Raw genomic sequence first — 10,736 nt, 5'->3', positions numbered from 1 at the left:
TGATGGAGGTACAAAAGTAATTCAGTGGAGGAAAGGTAGCTTTTCAACAAATGATGCTGGAGCAGTTGGATATCTATAGCCATAAAAGTGAACCTCAACTTGTCTCATACGTTATACAAAGATTAAATAAAAATGGATCATGGCACTTATATGAGGAATCTAAAATATGACACAAATGAACTTATCTACAAAACAGACACACAGACATAGAGAACAGATTTGTGATTGTCAAGGGGGAGAGGAAGTGGGATAGGGATGGATCGGGAGTTTGGGATTAGCAGATGCAAACTATTATATATAGAATGGATAAACAACAAGGTCCTACTGTATAGCACAGGGAACTATATTCAATATCCTGTGATAAACCATAATGGAAAAGAATATGAAAAAGAACGTATATATACGTATAACTGAATCACTTTGCTGTACAGCAGAAACTAACACAACATTGTAAATCAACTATACTTGAATAAAATACATTTAAAAAATGGATCATGGGTTTAAATGTAAAATGTAAACTATAAAACTTTTAGAAAAAATCATAGGAGAAAATCTTTGAGATCCAAGGCTACGCAAAAAGTGCTAATGACATCAAAAGAATGATCCATAAAAGAAAAATTGATAAATTGAACTGCTTCACAATTGAAAAATTCTGCTCTGTGAAAGATCTTAAGAGGATGAGAAGACAAGCCATAGATTGGAAGAAAATATTTTCAAACTACATATCCAACAAGGACTAGTATCTAGAATACATAAAGAACTCTCAAAACTCAACAGAAAAACAAACCAATCCAATTAGAAAATGGGCCAAAGACATGAAGAGGCATTTCACCTGAGTGGATATATAGATGACAAATAGGACATGAAAAGATGTTCAACAACATTACCATTAGGGAAATGCAAATTAAGGCCACAATGTGATTACATTACACACCCACCAGAATGGCTAAAATAAAAACTAGTGAGAACACTAATTGCTGGAGAAGATTCAGAGAAACTGGATCACTCAGACATTGCTGGTGGGAATGTAAAACAGTACAGCCAAATTGGAAAAAAAATTTGGCAGTTTGTTAAAACAAACTAAACATGCAACTACCATAGGACTGAGAAATTGTACTTCTAGGCATTTATCCCAGAGAAAAGAAGACTTACATTCACAGAAAAACCTGTACATGAATGTTTACGGCAGCTTGGTCATTATAGCTAAAACCTGGAGAAAACTCAGATGTCCTTCAATAGGTTAAACAAATTATGATACATCCATTCCATGGAATATAACTCAGCAATATAAAAGAATAAACTATTGATACAAATAACAATCTGGATGAATCTCCACAGAATTAGGCTGAGAAAAGCCAATCCCAATCTGATTCCATTTAGATAACATTCTTGAAATGACAAAGCTATAGTAATCAAGAACAGATTAGTGGTTGCCAGGGGTTAAGGAGAGGTTGGGAGACAGGACGGAAGTGGGTGTGGCTATCAAATGGCAACATGAGGATCCTTGTGGTGATGGAAATATTCTGCAGCTTGACTGTTTGAGTGTCAATATGCTGGTGATGTTGCATTGTGCTTCTGTAAGATGTTACCCCTGGGAGGAACTGGGATCCCTCTGTTATTTCTTACAACTGCAAGGGAATCTACAATTATCTCAAAATTAAAAGTGTAACTAAAAAATAGGTCTGATCCCTTTGCTGACGGGGTTTACAGTATTCTGGAGGAGAGAGGCATTAATTGAATCTCTATACAAACACAATATAAATTCAACTGTAATAATGCTTTAAAGAAGAGGCCTGGGAGAACATATAATAGGTAGGGTGGGTGACCACATAATTTATTGCTCAAACTGGGACACTTCTGAGAGTGAACAGCGGTGCTAGTAGTAATTAGGCTGGGAGAGTGTCCTGAACTGGGGTCCGTGGTCACCCTAATGATAGGGGAGGGGGCTCGAGGTCAGGGGAGGCTCCCTGAAGCAGGTGAAGCTAGACCTAGGATCTGGAGGGAGATGGAGAGTGAATTAGGCAAGCAGGGAAGGGAGGAACAGCACAGGCGAAGATCCTGCGGTGGGAGGGAGCCTGGGCCCCGCGGAAGCAGGAGCAGCGCGGCTTCTCGGCTTCTCGAAGTAGCGCCTGAACGCCCTGCGTGGATAACAGCAGGAGGCTCCGGTTCCTGGTTCCTGAGACCTCAGACGCAGTCTCTCTCTCAGGCCCGTGCTGGGTTGTAAACCACATGTTTGTTTTGCGGCTATATTTAGCTCCAGCTTTGCGCTCTCTGCCACCCTTGAACAATTTCCTAAGAGCCGCCAGCCGCGCGGCTCCTGATTCTGACTAGGGGAGGAGTGAAAGGGTCATGACCCCTGAGTATGGGGGCGGGAGGGCCACAGGCGCATGCACCCTACAGCACCTTCTCCTCTGGCAGCAGCTGAAGTGGCCTCGGGCCATCCTTGAGGGTTTCCCTCCCTCCTCCCAGGTGGGGTGCTTCCTCTGAGCAGCGGCCCCCTCTGGCTAGTCTCACCCTGGGAGCCCTTCCCCCTGGTTTCTCCACCCAGACTTCTTAACTTGCTTCTCCTGTATCCAAACTTGCTCTTAGAAAATCTCCCAACCCAACCCTATTCTTAGCTTTGGAGGGTGCGTTTAAGCTCTCTGAGCGTCATTGTGTGGATCTGACCGTCTCCCAGGACTCTGAAAAGCTTAAATGAGGAGGGGTTGCATACCATTGTTCAGAGTCACAGCACTGAGGTCAGCCACTGAGGCCTTTTCCATGAGATTATTTGCTCTCTAATTCTGCAGTCTCACCATGGGGGATAAAAGCTTTGACTTCTCCTGAGGGAAATCCAGGCATCATCATCGGGCAGATGGAATATATGTTTTGGGGGGATGGAGGGAGGAATTAGAAGAGGTAAAGAGGGTCTAATAGTAATTTATTAAGTGCTTATTATGTGTCAGGCACTATTCAGACATTATCTCATGGGATCCTCAAAAAACTCATTGAGATAGGAACTACTGATATCTCATTTTACAGATGGGCAAGCCAAAGCTCAGAGGGGTTGCACACTTTCCCCAAAGTCACACAAGTAGTACGGCAGAGCTAGGATTTGAACTCTGCTCTGCTTGGATCCAGAATCATTGTTTGCCCACTGGCCTCTGCAGTCTCCCTGGAAATCATATCCCATCTCCAGTACCTGAAAGCTTATCTGTCTTGTATTTTTCTGTCTTCTCCCCAATGTTCCCACTACCACCACCCAGGCACCTCTTCTCTCTCTCCGTCTCTAACCTTTCCCTCCTCTTCTCTTTGCTTTTCCATTTCCCCCCCCCCCCCAGTCCTATTTTCTTCTCTGCTATCTGGGCCTTAACCCATCAATGGTACCCCTGGGGGACAGGTCAGCTCTGCCAGGATCTCATTGTCACTGCTGCCTGGAGTTTCCCATGGTTGTCTCTTCCCCTTGTTAAACTTGGTAAGCATCTGGTGGTGTCTTTTTAAATGCAAATATTGTACTCCTGGGAAGGGTGCATTAAGACATCAACATTGAAGGATGAATTAGATGCTCCCTCTGTATAAACTTTGTTGGGGAAGCACAGAACTAGGAGTCATGGGAAAAGAAAAGGGAGGCTGGATGCAACAAAGACTCTCTCTAAGCATATACTGTGTTCTAGAAATCAGAACTGGGGGTTGGCTTGGGTCCAGTCTAAAGAGATGAGATCTGTAACAATATCGATGTCAACTACAACAGCAGGCCATGGCTTTCCTTTTGCGTCACCCTGTAAGTTTGCTTGGTGCTTCCTTGTACATGCTCTCCTTTAATCCTCGAACTCAGTGAAGTGGGTTTTCTTTCCTCTGTCATAATCATGAGACTTGTTAAAATTTCTCAGCTAACCCTGGGAAAACCAAGACTACATTTTAAATCCTCTCATGTCCCCATCTCCACCTCTCCTAGAAAATCCCCTGCTTTTCTACCATAAGATATTCTAATTAAATTGCTCAAATCTCCTTTCGGTCTTCCGTTCACTCATTCCATTACTCTTTTATTCATTTGACAAGCATTTAGGAAGGATCTGTTAGGTTCATCAGGCACTAGGTTAAGTTTTACATATATTATTCATTTACCTCTGAAAACCATCCTATGGGGATGATGTTAGAATACCTTCTTTTAAAATGGAAAAACTGAATAATGCCTAATTGACCAAGGCCCCAGCAATGGCACTCTGAAATCCATCACCACGTTAGTGCCCAGGCCATGCTTTCCACAGGCTGCTCCCAGCCACGACCAAGTGTGGCAGGGATACCATGGCAGGCCTGCTTCTGGGAGCTAGAGAACTACTTAGGGAGTGACTTTGACTCAAGGACTCCCCTCTGTCTTGCCAGACTTTCTCAGAATGCACAGTAATCAAAGATTCGTTCACTCAACTTTCCTTCCTCCTTTCCCTCTTTCCTCCACAAGAGTCAGACATACATCTTGGGCTGATGGCTTTCCCAGCCACCACTCCTGGCTCCCTCTCATTCCCCCTTACAGGGCATTTACCTTCATACATTTCTTGTAGGTCTAATCCTGTTGCGGCATCTGCTTCTTGTAAGACCTGGATTAACACACTTGCCTTAAAAAAAATACATTTCTGGTCTTTGTGGGTGAGGCCAGAACTTGGGCAAGGAGGCTGATGTGGAAGCAAGTGTCCTCCTCCTTGTCCTCTTGTCTGAGGATGGTATTTGAGATCCAGCAGGATGCAGCCTGTTCTGAGCTTGGGGACTTGGGAGCTGACCCAGGAGCATCTGGCAACACTGCCCACTCCTCCTTTGTAAAACACTCATTTCCCTTGCTTCCGTGATGCCACACTCTATGGATTCCCCTCTAGCCTCTCAAGCTGCCCTTTCTCAGGCTCATCTGTTTGTTCTCCTGGCTCATCCTCTCACCGAAGTCAAGGGTCTCAGTTGGAAGCTTTCATTTTCCATGCTGTCTTAAAGAGACCACCTTTTCTTTAAGAAATGCAGCATTGCTTTTAGAGCAATAGGGAGAAGAATAAAACAGAATCCTGTTTTCCTCCAAACCTGATTTTCCAAGTCCATTCACCTCATTAGATTTTTTGCCCTGCTTTTCTTTTGGAGACACAAGTTTGAGGAAAATGTTGACAAAGTTGCTGATGACTTTCAGTAGCTTAATGAGTATGTGCTTTCCTGGAGGTTGTTCATTTTCCACTGTTGACTTTACTTCTTCAAGCCTGAACTTGCTACTTGAATGCAGGCCTGGAATTCACTGACCACAATTTTCTCTTCCTTACTAGGGGGTGCCATTTAAAGACAAGGATGCCACCAACCAAATCACCAATCTCTTCTCAAATTGCTAGGCATGTTGTGGGAGCCATATGCCCAATGAGTACCGGCTACCAGCATTAGTCCTCATGGTGTGTGCTTGGGTGGGAAGACAGGTGATGCAGCAGAAAGAACACTGGCTTTAGAGCCAGATAGACGTGAATACAAGTATTGTCTAGGACATGTTATGTGATCCAGGACAGGAAGATAGTATAGACCACTGTGCGAGAGCTTAGCTCTAATGTCAGACAGATCTGGATTCAAACCCCTGGCTCTGTCACTCACAAGCTATGCAACCCAACCTCTCTGGATCAACGTTTCCTCATCTGTAAAATGGGCACAAAGTGCTGGCCTCCACAAGACTGTTAAGGAGAGTGAGAACATTTATAGCCAAACTCATATAGCAATTTATTGGTACCACACTTTGTTCAACTGCTTTATGTACATTAACTCATTTAATCTTCTCTATCACCCTATCAGTAAGGATTTTCACCATCCCTATTTACAGATGAGGAATAGAAGTGCAGAGAGGTTAAGTAATTTGTCCGAGATCACACAGTTGGTGGTTGGTATGGTTGGAATGTGAATACAGAAATTTAGTTCCAGGTTGAACTCTTAGTCATTCTGCTGGAATGCCGATGGGTAGTTACCACACATCTGGTCCAGAGTTATCGCTCAGTATATGTTAACACTCATCATTATCATCACCATGATCGCCTCCTCATCACTGCTTCACCTGTATACATTTCTGCTTCTCAATGTATTGATTAGAACCAAGAAAACCTACTTTGTCAGAATTAAATGAAGCAGTGGGCATAGGAGACTTAGAGCCTGGCGTAAAGAAAGCCCTTGCTAAATGTCAGTTTTCAGGTTGTTCTTTCTTGCCTTCTCTCCTCTGCTTTTCTTCTTTCTCCTCCACTTTTCCTCATCATAAATTCTTTGGTGCCTTTCTGGGCAAGATTCTTAATGTTACTGCCTACACCTGTGACTGCTGGGCAGGTGGTCACCTGTGGTAGGGAATAGCATCAATCAAATATTAGAGCTTTTGCTTCTTTAGAAAGTGTACGTATGCTAAAAAGAACAAATGATTAGCAGCTGCAGCAGAAGTATTATTATTTACATTCACCTGTTTCATCTTTTATTGCACATTTATTGAGGGTCAGTGCTGTGCCAGAGATTGGGCCAGGTGCTGAGGATACAGCAATGAGCAAAATAGACACTTCTTACTTTCATGTACACACAGTAGTAGGAAGTCCTTATTTCAGTGGTCTTCTAACTGCTTTCATCTGCATTTCAGGTTTTGTTTTATAATCATTTGCCTCTGTAGAAATTCAGAGAGTTACAATGTGGACTGTTGTTTTGATGTTAATCAATTAATTGATTTCCTATTTAGTTCTAAAAAGGATATGAAGTGGTTTATCAACAATGCACAGACATAGTATGACCAAAGAGTGTCAAACAATATTTAGTAAAAGGGGAGCAGAGGGTAAAGATCTTGTTCTGAAGACTGTTACAGCAAGTGAATGTGGTACTCAGCTTGACTGTCAAGACAAGAGGAAGACAAAGTGAGAAGACACAGCCATTTTAAGAAAGTCTTTAAGATAGGATGTCAGCTTCACAGGAGAAATCCAATTTTTTCCTGGCTCTAAGTTTTATGAGGAATTTGTCTTTAGAGCCTCATATGACTGCTGAACATGTTATAAAATATGAGAAACAGGCATAATTGGAATGCTTCCCTATATGTGCCGGCTATGGGTGCTGATGGCAAGATATCTATTAGATTATTAAGGGGTTGGAAGAGTGTGTGCGTGCACGTGCACACGTGTGTTTGTGATATCAGGGAGAAAAAGTAAAGTTCCCCCAAGCGTTATTTCACTGTGATGGTTAAAAAAAAAACAAAACTGAAAGAAGCCATATTAAGGTGACATTTTTCTCCAGTTGTTTGTAACAGGCATAGAAACCCAGAGGGAAAATGCATTCTCAGTGAGGCCTTCTTTGCTCTCCCCACTGGGACTGGGTGAGGGCTAATCTTAGCTCTCAACCCGCCTTTCCCAGTTGAAGTAGGCATTATGCCAGCAAAGGAAATGGGAGCCCATTCTAACCCTAGCCCTCTCTTTTAAATTCTAAATCAATATTGGACAGCTCCCATCTTAGAGCAGGAAGACAAAGAATTTGGTGATGATGATAATGAAGATGATGATGACAGTGGTGGTGATAATAATGGATACAGTGTCAGGTACTATGGGATAGTGGGGGTAGGATTCTTGGAAGAGCTGGCATTTAAACCAGATCAGAATGGAAATTGTGTCAGAGGACAGATTACAGGCTTAAGAAATACAGTAAGCAAGTTCATGGAGGTGAGAGTGCATGGAATCTTGGACACCATTCTAAGAAGTTTGGACTTCATGTACAATAGTTGGTAATGAAGACTTTTGAGGAGGGCAATCCATGACATAATCTTCCTTGTGTTTAAAAGGCTATTTCTGCCAACAGTGTGGAGCTGTGCTGTCTAAAGCAATAGCCATTAGTCACCTTATTGAGCGCTTGAAATGTAGCTAGTCCGAATTGAGATGTGCTGTAAGTGTAAAATACACACTGGATTTTGAAGACTTAGTACAAAAATATGTAAAAATACTTCAATAATTTTTATGTTGATTACAAGTTGAAATGAAAATATTTTGGATATATTCAGTTCAGTATATTATGAACGTTAATTTCATTAGTTTCTTTTTACTTTTTAAAATGAGGCTACTAGAAAATTTTAAATTACCTACGTGGCTCACATTATATTTCTACTGGACAGCACAGGTGGACAAATGGGGAGGTTGGCTTGGAGAAGCAAAGAACTGAAGACCAGAAGATAGGCATCTATAGCAAAGCCCTAGACCAGAGATGATGAGGGTCAGATCTAAGGCAGTGATGCTGGGAATAGGCATGAGAGGACAGGTAAAAACGCTTTTTAAATAGGACTTGACACTGATTTTCCTGGATGTGGGGATTAAAAGAGGGAGGACTTAAGGTTGCATGTTAAATGTCTAGTCTGCATAACTGAGGTGTTGGAGGATGGTTTTTAGAACTTGATGCGGATGGCTTTCAACAGGGATATGCAATGGGGAATTCGGATGTGAAGCTCACAAGAGAGGACACAGTGGGGTTGTAGATTCAGGAGTCACCAGCAAGAGGTGATAGTTGAAGAAGCACAGAAATGGGTGAGAACATGGGGTTTACTCATGGAGAGAAGGTAGGATGAGAGCCAGGCACAGAGGATTGCACAGAGGTTGGGGCTCCAAATTTAGGATGTGGAAGAAAGAAGAGAGGCTGGTGAACTTGACTAAGGATGGTCAGGGAGAACCCAGGAGACCCTGATGACATATAGACCAAGGGAGATCTTTCCAAATGGAACACGTTTACAAATGCAGGAAGCAGAAGCTGTTGGGCCCACTGTCTCAGGGAGCCACTGGCGGTGTTTGTTGGGATAGGCCTTTGATGAGTCACCTGAAGACAGAGGTCAGATTGCAGAAAATCCTGAAGAGAGTGGTTGGTGAGGAAGGGGAGAGTTGCAGAGATCTGGACACTAGAGAAGGTTGGTGGGAAATGGGAGGCGGGGGGTGGGGGGGGAGGGAGGGAGGGAGGGGCAGCACAGGGCTGAGGGCAAGGACTGTTAGGCGAAGCGCAAAGGAGGGCGAGACTGAAGATAGCAGGAGGATGTGCTAATGGATGGAAAAAGCTAAGGGGGGAACTGGTGCAGGAAACTACATGAAAATGTTGCACCTAGAGTCTTTCATCCATTTTTTCCCAAACAAATATTTTATAGCCACATATCCGTAAGTCCATCTCTAGGATCCGACCTTTCCGTGAGCTCTGTCTGGGTAGGGCTTCCTGCAAGTGGGAGAGAGAGAGGGGAGATCCCAGCCTTGCTCTTGCAGACAACTGCCCTCTGGGGAACTGCAGGGAGCTTAGCCACCGCACCTCCCCTGTGGGCTTGGGGCTTAGGAGGCCGTACCCTCCCCGGCTGTATGAGCCTCCCATCCGGGAGCCCTGCCTAAGGGTCCAGACCCAGACCTTAGACTCTGGCATCTACCAGCTCTGCTCAGCCCCGAGCAGAGTGGAGGCTTCGCATCCCTTCCCAAGCCCCGAGCTTCGGCTTGGGCTGCAGCGCCGGGCCTTCCCCGGCAGGGGCGCTGGGAACCCGCGGATGGCCGGCTCCCATCTAGCGTCAGATCCCGCGCCCACCTCAGCCATCAGCGCTGGAACTTTTCTCCCGGCGGCCAGTCGCCACAGTCTTTGGAAACCCACAGAGGACCCACCTCATTCTGAGTGGGACGTTGTCACCGGTGTGGGTCTCTGGTCCAGCCTCATTGGTTCCCAATTTTCCATTTTAGCTCCGGGTGGAAAAGCAAGTTCACGAGGGTGGGGCTCCTGGGAACCGCAGGTCGTCTACCTCCTTGGCAGGCTCAGATTCCCAGGCACCTCCTCTGCTTCCTGCATCCCTCTTGGCCCTCCCCTGGCGCTCGTTTGCCTCTTCTTTGCTCTCCCCTTTCTTTTTGCACCAGTATCTCGCCTCCTCTCCACCACTTCATTATCTCCCAGCTGGTCTCCCGCTCCCTTTTCTCTTTCTCGAGCTCCCCCTTTGTCCCTTCCCCGCTTAAACCTTCGCTCCCCCTTTCTTTTCTTCCCTCTCCTTGCACTCCCTCCCTCTCACTCTGCTTTAACCATCTCCCATAAGGGAACTCTTCTGTCTAATCCAGAAGAGGAGGCCTTCACTCTTTCCAAGCTCCCTTCCTCCATCCTACTCCTTTCTTAACAGTCCCTCCTCCAGCTCCACGCGTCTAGGCCTTTTCAACCCCTAGAAATCCCGGGAGCTCCGCGGTGGCGGCGGCGGCAGCTGCACTACTTGCCTGTACTCCTTGCCGGGGGGCCTGTAAACTACATCTCGAGGTTGTCTTTGGGTTTAGCTTCCTCTCTCCAGCTCACCCAAAGTTTTCCTTTTCCTGTGGGCACGAATGGTCCCAGCCCAGGCTGAGTTCCGCGCACTCTGGCTCCGCTTCTGCATCAGGGCACAGTGCGAACTGTTCCTCAGGCCTGCGTGGCGCTGGGCCGGGGACCCTCAACGGGCAGCCTGACACTTTGAAAGAACTGAGCCCTTTCAGAGATTAATCTAAGGAGATGAGGGAGCGACCTCAAAATCGCAGGCGGAAAGATGGGGGCTAGATCCTCCCGGTGGGAGCGACCCCTTTCGACTACTCTCTTTCCCCAGCTCCGGGGCCGGCGCCTCCTAGTTCTCTCCTCTAGCCCTTCGGGAGGCTCCGGGAACAATCCGGTTACGTCCGCAAGCGCTGGGGGACTACGGGTGCGCGGGGCGCCCGGAGGAGCGGGCTCTGCAGCACCGCCTGCCTTGCGTCGCTCTCAGTATTGCCTTTCAGACGACTCGCAGG

The sequence above is a fragment of the Eubalaena glacialis genome, chromosome 1 (assembly GCF_028564815.1).
Source record: "Eubalaena glacialis isolate mEubGla1 chromosome 1, mEubGla1.1.hap2.+ XY, whole genome shotgun sequence".
Classification (NCBI taxonomy): domain Eukaryota; kingdom Metazoa; phylum Chordata; class Mammalia; order Artiodactyla; family Balaenidae; genus Eubalaena; species Eubalaena glacialis.
Note: the sequence above shows the minus strand (reverse complement) of the source record.